We start from the raw sequence: 12,298 nt of genomic DNA on the forward strand, positions 1-12,298 counted from the left end.
ATCTTTCACTTTTTCACTGTTTCCCAAATCTGAATTAGGTATTCAAAGTTCACAGCACTGAATATTACTTGTTGTTCCAATATAATATGCTCCATGTAAAATTGTTATAACTATGACCGTAATTGAGTAGCAAGGCACATGTATACCCCAAATGCATGAGTCTGTAGATAGCAATAATGCTACTTTGTATTGCCTTGTCTCAGTCACCGAGTGCCATTATAAATTAGAGATGTCATGTATAGGCGAAATCCCAGACAATTTCAGTATGCAGAAAATGTGTTTTCGTCTTGTTTGGAGACAAGATGTCCAGTTGTATCCATTCAATCAGGAAGGATTTGTAAAGCGCAACAAATCACCTATGAGGGTATCAAGGCACTGGAGATGCTAGCTACTTCGTGTTGCCTAGTCATTCAAACGGGAAGTCCTGAGTCCTTTCCTGAATTACTGAAGCGGTGAGTCGGTCCTAAGGTGGAGGGGAAGGTTGTTTCAGGCTTTGCTGTTTGCTCGGTGGATCGGAGGGGGGTGTCAGTGAGGAAGAGGGAGGTGGATGTCAGGTGTACTTCATTTTGCAGGGCTTTGTATCCATGGGTCAACATCTTGAACTGGCATCTCTTCTGGATCAGGAGCCAATGAAGCCTCTTGAGGTGCAGAGTGAACTGAGTCCATCTGGGGAGTTCGAAGATGAGTCTTGCCGCCGAGTTTTACATTGTCTGTAGTCTCTTCAGGAGGTGTGCAGTGATTCCTACATAGTGACTGGTCCCGTAGTCCAGTCTGCTGGTGACAAGGGCCTGAGTGACAATCCTTTTGGTGTTGGTTGGTAGCCACCTAAAATTCTTACAGAGCATGCGCAGGGTGTGAAAGTAGGTGGACAAGTCTGTGTTTCCCTGTTTCTGCATAGAAAATCTGCTGTCCAAGATGATGATGAGGTTGTGGGCGTGGTCTGGCGTGGAAAGGGCCGAGTTCAGCATGCGACCAAGTGTTGTTCCATGGTGTGGTGTTCCCAATTATGAGGACCAAGAACTTACAATAGGCCTCTTAGTCTATGAATGCTACTCAGCTTTCCCTCTGTTGATAAACTGTGAGTGAAATGGAGCTACAGTCATTTACTTGAGCTCCACATATCTGTGTAAACTATTGGGAATTGCAAACTGCCTGGGCTACCTTCCTTTCAGCTCTCTCAATTGTGCTATCTTTTGCATGGGCTCCTTTGTCATCCCTTTATTCTCACATTACTATTCAAAATATTGATTTCACTCTGTATGCACCTGGTGGTTGTGACAGGCTTTCCTTACTTAAACAAGAGTGATTGTGATCCAAGTAAATCATATTTTACTCCATTTGAAACACATTGGTCTTAGTAATTCAGATGGGCTTCTGTAATTAAGATTCGCCTTCTGATCTCCAAACCCCCCTCCTTCATCAAAAGGTGTGATTTGAAACCTCTCCTGTATTGACACCATTTAAAGTCATAGATAGAAAGCATTTTCTTTCCATGCTATATAAATCTCCAGAGAATTCAGGGGCCCCTAGCAGACTTACCTGTATAAAATACTGGGAGGCCCATTTACAACAAGATTAAAGCTTCTCATTGAGAATGGAGTTAGCATGCAGCAGTTTCTTACGACTGCTAGGCTGGAGGAACTATACAACACAGTAAGTAGCCCATCGACTCCTTTCCACACATTGAAAACATCATAATCACATTATTTGCAAGAATATCGAGACATTAACCCAAATGAAAGTAACTCCTTCAAACTCTGCTTTCAGTAGTATTGTATGCCTTTGCGTAGGGACCCATGCTTCTTGTTGCCACATCAAGATGTTGAAAGAATTTGGTCAAACAAACATTATATTCGACTTCTGGTGTAGTTGTTTGTAATTCCAGTTATTGAGGAAGACATTTATTCCCTATTATAGTTAATTAGCGTTTGAGGTCAAATCGAAGTTTATATCTGGATCTATTGAATCACCTGACTCAAGATGCCCTGACATCCACGTATCAGGTATTTGGTATTAATGTACAGCATTACCAAGTGCACTATGCTGAAGTCACCAGTAATCCTACAAGAAGAGGCAACCGATACGGAGGACTCGCACGACAATTATTTACATGAGATGCGACTGACCTGCCATTGTACCCACACCATAACACCATAACATAAAAGAGACAACAGTGAGACCAGATCAGAAATAGACTTGGATTAATTGAAGTTTAAGTTACAACTGGTTATGGTTAATGTCTGCCTCATCGCCTACAAATATATGATAAGAGTGCATCATACAATATAGTTTAGAGGTGTTAAAGCATCTTCCATTGGACTGACTATACGCACCTCTATTCTTGCAGCATTCTAGACTGTGTTGTCCTAATGTTATGTAGGTATTCCTTACACCGCAGTCAGAAGACAAACCCACTCAAGTTAATAGCCACATTAGAAACCCCAATCCTTTGCATATGTCCTGCTACATGTAGGAAATGCAAGAATCTCTCTGTACTCCCTCTTGGAGCCGCAGTCAAAGTTCTGTGTCTGCTTGCTCTGCTCAGGGAAGGGTTTTTATACCCAATAAAGGTCTATTGGGTAAGACAGTAAAAGGATGCTGCATAAATATTCCACTCAACTAGGGATTTAGGAATGCTGAATTACCTACTGGAACCATGGATGAACTCTCGATCCAGCTAGACCAAAGAGGACATGTGCAGGCTGTTCCAGCATCTAGTGGGGTCTGAGTGCTTCCCAGTGATTTAGTATTCTCAGCAATGATCTGGTAACACCGGTGATTTTACCGCCACGCAGTTCACTAGACCAACTGATTTGACAACAAGATCTAGAATTGAAGACCGTAAGGCACTGTCCTAAACGCCAACTCTGAGTTGATCCCTTCTGCATCCTTGGTACAAAAACGATTACGCAGAATATTTAAGAAACTATTGTCTCATATTTCTGGATGTAGAAGCTGTTAAAATAAAACACATCATGTTGGGAAGCCACAAGTATAATGTGTTTAGTTAAAAAATAGGTAGCAGCACAGAAAATATTTATTTAACTTGTCCAGAGCTCTCACCCCAATCGGCCAGTTGGAGCTTGTAATGCTAAAACTCATGCAAAGGTGAATGTTTTGTATTCATTTTCTCTTATATTCAGCTTCTATGGAGAAGCAACGTGACAGAAACTTATTTTCAGTGAAACTTCTCTGATGGGGAGGTGGTGGGGTCTTCACAATGAGGAAATACGAGATGTCCTTGAAAATAAGATACAGTACATGAACAAACTGCTGACCTTCTTCATTTCCTTTAATCACACTTCTGGTTGCCAATATGGAAAGCAAGGCTGTGCTTGCATACAAGCTCTACTTTTTATGTGTTGGCGTAAGGACACATGCTTCTTGGTGCTACATCCAAGTGCTGGAGTAACTCTGCTGACCTATGGTGGAGTTGTTTCGAATTTCACGTTTAGGGGGTAGGCATTTATTTCTTATTAGAGATGTTTGAGCTGGCCCTTTTTGTAGGGTCACCCCCGGATTTTTGCTTTCTGTTGCTGAATTCATTTTGTTGGCATTAGGACTCTGTGTGCTTCTCTACGGCTTCTTAAACAAAGAGAGGGACAGAGAGGGCTGTTTAACAGGGTCCAGCGTATGTGCCCAAATACTTTAAAACAAAGGAGAGTACTCAGTTCCCCAGTGGAAAAGGTGGATGAACCAACGTGGGTGGAGACACGCAGGAGGGGAATCCTCCTTGTCGGAACTAGAGTCCTCACACACCCAGCAAGCTAGGTGTCATGCTTCATCATATGGACTCGCTCCTCGTCGGGTCGGCGGTGCAATACCCAATGGGCACCCATAAAGGGGCTCTTTAGCGGATATCTTCTGTTCCTGCCGTATGGTGCCGTGAGTGTGAGGGCCCTAAGTGTGAGTGTAGATGTGAGTGAGTGGTTAAAAAAGGTTGGATAGTCCACAAGGAAAATTTAAGAAAGTGGTAATCCATCTTGTTGAAATACAAAAGAGAGGCTGCTCGCTGGCTCAATGGTCCAGGGGAGCAATACTCTACTCTAAACTTGAGGTCGACAGGTTTCACGCACTTCAGAATGATACAGTGCATTTCATCAGGACCTAGAAACTATCTACACATAGTGGTCTGGTGGAGGAGTTCCTACCTCCCACTAATCTTGTGTGAGAGCACGTGGTCCCGCCAAATCTAGTGGAAACCTAGACAGGGATGACACAAGCAAAAACATTTGGGAAAAGGTAAGCAGGGTCATCGTTACAGCCCATCAAAACGTGGTTCATCAAACAAGAGCATATGAGGCAGAGGTGTGTGCTCTTCATAACAAGTGAGTATAAAAATAGGGTATAAAAACACTAAAGATGACTGGAAGAAAATGCTAACATTGCTAAAGTGCTTGCGCTCTCTCCTTCAAACATGATAAAATTGGCACATTTAATGTAAAGCTGCTAAAATATAACACAAACTCAAAAGTCAAAACTCAAACAGGCCTAATGCAAAAATAGCAAGAAGCGCAGCAAATAATTTTTCCCAACCAGAGCTCTCACCTTAACCAGGCCATTTCGAGCATGTAATGCTGAAATACATGTATTTGCTGCTAAAATGTAAATCCTGTCATGCCTCTACAAGTGGGAGCACATGTAGCAGCAGGATGTGTAGTTGTAGTGCATGCTCAAGTACAATCAGTATAGTGACGATCTTGGTGCAGGGTGTGTTATGTTTCTTCAAGCAAAGTTGCACAATAGAGGGGAGGAGCAGTTGAGTGGCTGGGTCATTGCTCAATTTGTGTTTGTATTTGAGGGTGGTGGGCACCAGTACTCATTTTTTTGCGACTCAGGCAAAAAAGGGGGAAGGAGATAGAAGAGAAAGATAGGGAAATAGTGATAGACAAGGAAAGTAGGGGTAAAAAAAGAACCTGCAAGAGTGGGATGGAGACAGAAGTGTAGGGTGGTGGGAGATAATGGTAAAAAGTAGAATCCAGACTAGACAGCCTTGTTATTAAGGAACCTCTGCATTCGGCTGCCCAAACACCAGATTCCCAAGAAATATTTTGGGCCTTCACACTAATTAATTTTACAAACGGATCCCTGCATTAGAGGTGTTAACCTGAATGAGGCCCATAATGCTTGTTTGAATTGGGGCTCAAGCCTATCTTGCTATGCCACTGTTTGAAAGAGATGTTCTCTACAAGGAAGCCACATTTACTATTTCCAACAAAAACAGAGCGTTTTGTGTTATGGTGCTCACAGGTAAATCCTTGCTCAGTCAGTGCAGGATGAGCTATATCTAGCATGTTCCAGTAAAAAGGATTTGAAACTTCTAAGGACCTGGTAAGAAATGGGGATATGGAGGCAAATTCTGGCAGTTTGTGTTGATAGAGCGCCATGTATTTCTGAAATTTGTAGGGGTGCATCATAATCACTGTTAGTCTGCACCCGTATATTTAGTGGAATTGTATTAACGTGTGATTTAGGATTGTAATACTAAAAGCAGTATGTATTAGAACATATTAGAAATGTAATCACACCATTTATGAAGCTCAATGTGGTGGTTAATTAAAAATGTATTAGAACAATGCATAATGATTGGTTCCCATATAATGTGATGCATTAGTTTAAACGTGCACCATGTTAAAGTCTGCACGTGTAGTTTTGTTTATTCATATACGAAATGTAATGACATTAATGCTTATAGTGTGATTCTAGAAATGTGTGTTTAAATTGTGTAAAGGCCTGATCGCATTTACGTTTAAGAGAAAGGCCTAATCGTTTCTTATGTTAGCTAAATATTGTAGGCCGAAAATTATTTTCCTTGGTAAGGCTCTGAGTTTCAGAGATGTTAGAAAATATCAGAGAAGTGGAAAGTTTCTCGTTCCCATATTTCTGTTGCAAGTGCAAGGACACCTAGCTCGTTAGTGAAACTAACCCTTTGTTTCAGGAGTTAGGATGGCATGAGAAGCCAATATGGGAGTATACTGGAATGTAGGGAGGATACTTTCGGCGGAGAAGGTGCCTGGGACCCAAGGACGAGTAAACCGTCGTTGGATGAGAGACCAGTTTCAGTGGAAAAATACTGGAAGAAGACCTGTTTGGAGAGGTGTGTAAGAGGGCGTGTTCTACGTTTTTGGGATTTTGAATTAGGGACAGTGCCCCGTGGGTTGGGCAGTTGAGGTTTAGATGGGAAGCTAGAAGGAGCATCTTCGAAAGAGCTCTGACAAAGTGAGTGTACTTCTAAGGAAGCCTTCACTTCTGACACCTTTTATCCTCTTGCCTGGGGAAAAATGCTAAGTAGGGATGTCACCTTAGAGGTAGAGTAGGGATAGACTAACTAATTTTCTTTTTAGGTTAATGACTTCTAATATAGAGATTGGAGCGGTTATTGCCTGTCTAATGCTTTTAGAACTGACTATTCTTCTTATTCTGAGCCGGATGAGACTCCTGCGTAGACTTTCCTTTGTACTAGTGCCCATTTATTTTCTAAACCTCATGCTGAGGTGCTTGTATGTGCAATTATTTTTGGCTTTGTAATAAACCCCTTAAATTTTGAGATTCGGAGTTAGTGGTCCTTTAGAGTTCAAATTTTATGTGGTTGACTATGTGCTAAAATTGGATTTCCTTCCCTCTACACTAGTTAGCAGATAAAAAGATCCTGGCGACCTGAGAGGATTTTTGGTGATGGTAAGACAGATAAGAATCCGGCTTTATCAGTTGGTAGCAGAGTAGGATGGTTATCTCTGATTGTGAGGGGAGATCTAGATCAAGATAAGAGATTACAGAGGCCCATAGAATTTGAGTGATGGTGAACCATTGGATGGTGAGCGGCAGAAGACGGCAGCTGATGGAGACTGACGGAGAGTAGCGGTGCGGCGAAAAGCAGCAGTTCGTGGTAGAGTGAGTATGAACAGGGTGATGTGTGTTGTAGATTGTGGTGTTGATTTGATCGTGTGATGTCTTGCGGAGTTGGAAGGAGAGTTGAGTGATTGTGAGATCAGGCTGCAGCCTGGGGATTCTTAGGCTCGACGAGTAGTCTGAGAAGTTGTGGTGTAGAAGACATCCAAGGTAGACTTTGTTGACTATTGAGAGGGGAAATCGTGAGACGTCATAGATTACCTAGACCGAGATAGGAGGAGCGAATGTGTGAGAGTGTGAGTAACCGACGCTGGTCGTGGGTTGTTGTATGTGGAACTTTGAGCGTTTTGAAACCTATCAGTTGAGGCGATTGTCCGGTCGTTTCGCAGACAGACAGTTGCCAGATTTGAGGTCATCAATTTCGAGAGACTGTCATAGGCCGTCAGAGAAGTGATTGTCCTGTCGTTTCGTGGACAGATAATTACTTCAGAGTGTGAACGGGGCGAATGTAAGAGTGAGAAGTGAGTTGTGAAGGAGGGGAACTGCTGTCAGCGGAGGAAGTGTGACATCAGAAGGTGTCGCGCTGCGATAGGTCGGTTGGTGTGAGTCACCCTGCTTTTGGTGGATTGATATCAAGAAATGGACGAAAATATTGTGCACGATCAAAAAATTTGGTTCGTCATGAAATGTTTTAAGGTTTTCCGAGAATTGTGTAGAGGTGACAGACATGTGGTTACTCGTGGGGGAGAAGAAGCCCCTCCCGAGGATACTCTAGCACAATATATGGCAATAATGTGGGATTGCATACTATAATTTGGCTTGAAAATTGGCATAAGATGACTCACTGAGAGGGAGAACTGACTTTCCCCCGATATGGTACTTTCAGGTTGGATGTGTTGTATCAGCTGAAATCTGTGATGTCTTCCTTGCGACCTCTGCCTAGACCGACCCAGTTTGAGGCACAACATGCATGGATCAGAGCAGCGTATGACAGGAAAAGAGACAGAAGTCAAGAAAGGGTGAAGAGGTCAATCGGGGCATTCCAGGATGCGAGGTGGAATGCACTAGAGAAGAGGTGGAGAGTGGAAACGATTGAGGGGGATAGATTGTACCCACTACTAGAGAAAACAGAAAGTGCGAAGGCAAAGAGCGTAGAAGAGGATGATAGTGATACGGATGACAGTTTCGTAGAGAGGTTGTTGTCGGAAAGACCGCCTCCGTTCAATCCAGACTCTTACGAAGTGAAGTCGACTCCAGCAGAAGGGACTAGAGGACTACAGGTTCAGCCAGATGTGAGAGTAGAAGGGAAAATCTCGACAGGAACGGAGGACTGAGGATCCAGTCTTTAGCGAGTACAGAAGCTGCGAGAGGTGTGAGGTTACCGGATGCCTTAAAAGTACCGGTTACCATTGGACCCATAGTTTCAGTCTATAACCCAGACCAAGAGAAAGTTGGTAGGCTAGCACAGTCAACAGCTGGACCAAGGAATTCTGCTGAAAGAAATGGTACAGTGAGTGAGATGGAATAGGCTCCGAGACCTATAGAATGGAGTACGCCATTGCCAGCTACCGCAGACTCCTCTAGAGGACAGGTGGATGTGAGACCGGTGAGACCAAAGTCTTTGGCCCAGTCAAGATCAGATTTGAGAAAGTGGGTACCACCTGTGAGGAACCAGAATGGTAGGATAACTGGGAATGGTGAACTACATGAGTTGGGTAACAGATCAGGATCTAGGGACATGTCAGAAGAGAGTAGGTCGAGAGATCAGAGCTGCGAGGGAAATGAACGCAATGGAACAGCTTGTCGAGAACCATTGAGAGGTGCCGTGAGGGCACGCATGTTAGATGTAGTGAGATTGAAAGCAGAAGCGGATGAAATAATAAATGGGAATTTGCCCCTGGACAGGATAGAGATTTATGAACAAGATGAGTTGCTCTTTGTACTCAAGGATGTGACTCGTAAAGGCAAGGACGGCGCATGAGAAACTGACTGATTTTGCCAAGAAATACAAGGTAGATCTATCTAAGACGAAGTCATTGCAAGGAAGCCACGGGCTGCAGTATAGTGACCAAGAACTGGAAGAGAAAAGGGTCATAGGACTGAGGACACATATCAGAGACCTGATTGTAGGGATGCGTGCATGGATCATGCTTGATAAATGGGAGGAAAGGTGCTCTAAGTAGAAGAGTTCCAAAAGGACTGTAGGAGAGTTGCCGCCTCCAGGTGGAGGGATGCTAGGCGTAGGGAATTACCCTTTACGAGAGGTACAAAATGGAGGGTACGTGTATGTGCCTTGGAGTAGGGTGATTTGGCTGCATTTACGAATGGTACGAATGACTTTCCTTAGCTGAGGGAGAAGCCTGTAGAATGGTACAAGCAAGTTGATCGCTTTGTCAAAATCTCAAAAGTATTGTGGATTGATTTGAACACGTTGTTTGACATCGTGGTTCCAGGGGATTTATGGTCTACATGCAAGGTTGCTGTTGAATGGCTGACTTCTGAGCCAGAAAGGAATCCTGTCACAAATGGTCTGTCACCCATAGTTATGAAAAAGTTTGAGCAAGCGATTACAATGGTTCAAATCGAAGATCTCGCCTCAAGATATTGAATGGGTTAAGATAGACCGGACTGTTCAAGAACCAAAAGAGATGGTGCATGAGTATTACGAACGCTTTTTGCAAGCCTTCCAACAGTACAGTGGATTAGATGCCTTAGATTCTAAGGACATGGGTAAGTTTGTTGCAAAATTTGTTTTAGGATTGAGGCCAGAGGTTAGTACCATGATACAGCGTCATTTGATCTGTTGGCAGAACAGGCTGGTAGACGAAATCTTGCGGTATGCCAGATACTGCAGTGATGAGGTAGATTCGAAGCACAGGAAGTTGAAAGATAAATTGATGCTTGTCCAAATGCAAACTGCCCAAGCTCAGCCTAATGGAGGGACGTTAGGTAGGAGACAGGGAAACACCCAAGGAGGGAATCAGAATGTGCAAGGTCAGGGAAGAGTAAAGTCTGTTGATCCTAAGACAGGAATGAATATGGCAACATTGAAGAAGACCACTGTGTGTCATCTTTGTCACCAGATTGGACATTGGAAGCGCGAGTGTCCTTTGAACCCTATTAATCAAGTGCAGCAGGAGGTAGAGATAGTTCAGTTACCTGTACCTGAAGCGGTCTCTACGGTGACTAGACCAAGGTCAATGAAAGGGGGGACGTTCGGTCCGCAGGTACAAGTTTCCCAGCCACCTAGGGTTCAGCCGGGAACTCTGACTTACCAACAGATGCCTCTGTTTGAAGGGTATGATGGTTGCAGCCCAGACCCGTTGGCATGACGGTGCCTGAGGGGGGAGGAAGACTGCACACTTGGAGCAGTCTTGGAGGTAGACCAGAGGGGACCTTTTGTGGAAGCAGATGTTGACGGTCACCCTACCACCTTTTTGGTTGACACTGGTGCTACCCGTTCTACTGTAAGATCAGCAGTAGTCCCTAACCTACCCCTCTCGGGACAATCGATCAAAGTTGTTGGAGTAGCAAACAAGAAAATAACTAGTCCGTTAACAGAGCCGATTCCTGTGAGAATAGGAACTTTCCGAGATCGACACCAGTTTGCCGATCAGCACTTGTGTATAGAAATGTACCCAGCGCTGACAGTGGAAGAGCTTCCACTTGACCTGAGAGATTCTGTGTCACATGAGGTGTGGGACTTCACCGGAGAAGAGATTAGGTTGATCAAAGGTGTAGAACCAGTGAAGATTCAGGTCAAGCAGAATGTAGAATTCCCTAGGACGCCCCAGTATAATTTGTCACCCGAGACTATTGCAGGAATCAAACTTGTAATCGAGTCCATGATTAAGCAGGGAATTCGGAAGGAGATTATGGGTTGCCCATGTAATTTACCTATCATGGGATTACAGAAACCAAGCAGGAAATTCAGAATCGTGCAAGACCTGCGAAAGGTTAACACAATAGTTGTTCCATGTTGTCCAGTGGTACCGAATCCATCCGTGATAATGTTTCAGATTCCATGTGAAGCGGAGTGGTTTATGGTAATTGATCTCTGTCAAGCATTCTTCTCGATACCACTCCATGAGGAAAGCCGGCTGGAGAATCGTGTGTTAACGTGGTGTCATGTCCCTCAAGGGTATACAGAGAGCCCATCGATCTTTAACCAGATTTTGAAGAAGAAACTTGTGAGTCTTGTGTTGCCGCAGAACTCAGTTCTCGTGCAATACATCAACGACTTGCTTATTGCGTCAGAAACGGAAGACGCTTGCCGGTTCGATACTATCGCTCTATTGAATCATTTGGCAGTGAATGGACACGAAGTGTCTCCGAACAAATTGCAGTACTGTTTGAGCAAAGTGCAATATCTGGGTCACAGAATTGAGAAGGGCAAGAGGAAGGTGTTGCCAGATCGCATTGAGGCTATTATGAACATGCCGGTGCCTACCACACAGAGAGAGGTCAGAATGTTCCTGGGGATGGTTGGCTACTGTCGCCAATGGATTCCCAATTTCTCTTTCGAGGCAAAGCCTTTACTGCGGCTGAAGCACAAGGATGTGAGTGATCCGGTACCATGGGACAACAACTGTTTAATGTTGTTTTTACAGCTGAGAGAGGCTATGTGTCGTGCTCCTGCTTTGGGAATGCCTGATTACAACAAGGCTTTCTCGTTGTTCTGTTGCGAGAGAGAAGGTTGTGCATTTTCAGTTCTGACTCAGAATCATGGAGGTGTCCGTAGACCAGTTGCCTACTTTCAGCTACTTTAGATCCAGTAGCTTCTGCGTTGCCCGGATGTCTCAAATCTGTTGCTGCAACAGGTGTCAGCATTGTGGAGAAGTGTGGCTCAATGATTAGAGCGGCAGACCCCGATGCAGAGGTCTAGCCCGGGACCAGGGTTCCATTCCCCGCCTCGGCGGGTCTTGGGCTAAAAAATTCCACGGACCTGATAATTCTCGCCTCAGTGCCTATTCCAATCATGGAGTCCCACTCTGCAACTCTGGGCAATAGCTTGCTTAATCTCCACAACGGCCCCCACAACGCTAAGGATGCCTGGCCTCCACCTTGGGGGTGCCCAGGAGTGGACGCCTCACAGGGAAAGCCAGGATGGGTTCCACAGCGGTATTCGTACAAGCGCCTTGAGACCCTTGCGGGTGAGTAGTGCGCTATACAAGTATCAAATTTACAAAGGTGTGAGAGTATACTGATGGGACACCCACTGACAGTTTATGTACCACATTCTGTTGAGTTGTTCATGACAAGGACCAAAACGCAACATCTTACGAACAACAGATTAACACGCTGTGATCAAGTTATACTTGCTGCAGAAAATCTAACTTTGAAGAGGTGTTCGGTTTTGAATCCTGCGACATTGATGCCTATTCCAAATGCAGATGATGAAGATTGTGAGGGCCATGATTGTCTCAATGTGACTGAACTATGCACCAAA

The 12,298-nt window shown here is 44.3% G+C and overlaps 1 protein-coding gene across 4 annotated transcripts in view; it reads left to right on the forward strand.

Annotated features, from left to right (window-relative positions):
* Positions 1-12,298, forward strand: part of LOC146860386 (transient receptor potential cation channel subfamily M member 7-like) — a 1,286,036-nt gene that overhangs the window by 543,249 nt on the left and 730,489 nt on the right. The window lies entirely within an intron of this gene.

Source organism: Triturus cristatus, chromosome 3_1, assembly GCF_964204655.1.
Source record: "Triturus cristatus chromosome 3_1, aTriCri1.1, whole genome shotgun sequence".
Classification (NCBI taxonomy): Eukaryota; Metazoa; Chordata; class Amphibia; order Caudata; family Salamandridae; genus Triturus; species Triturus cristatus.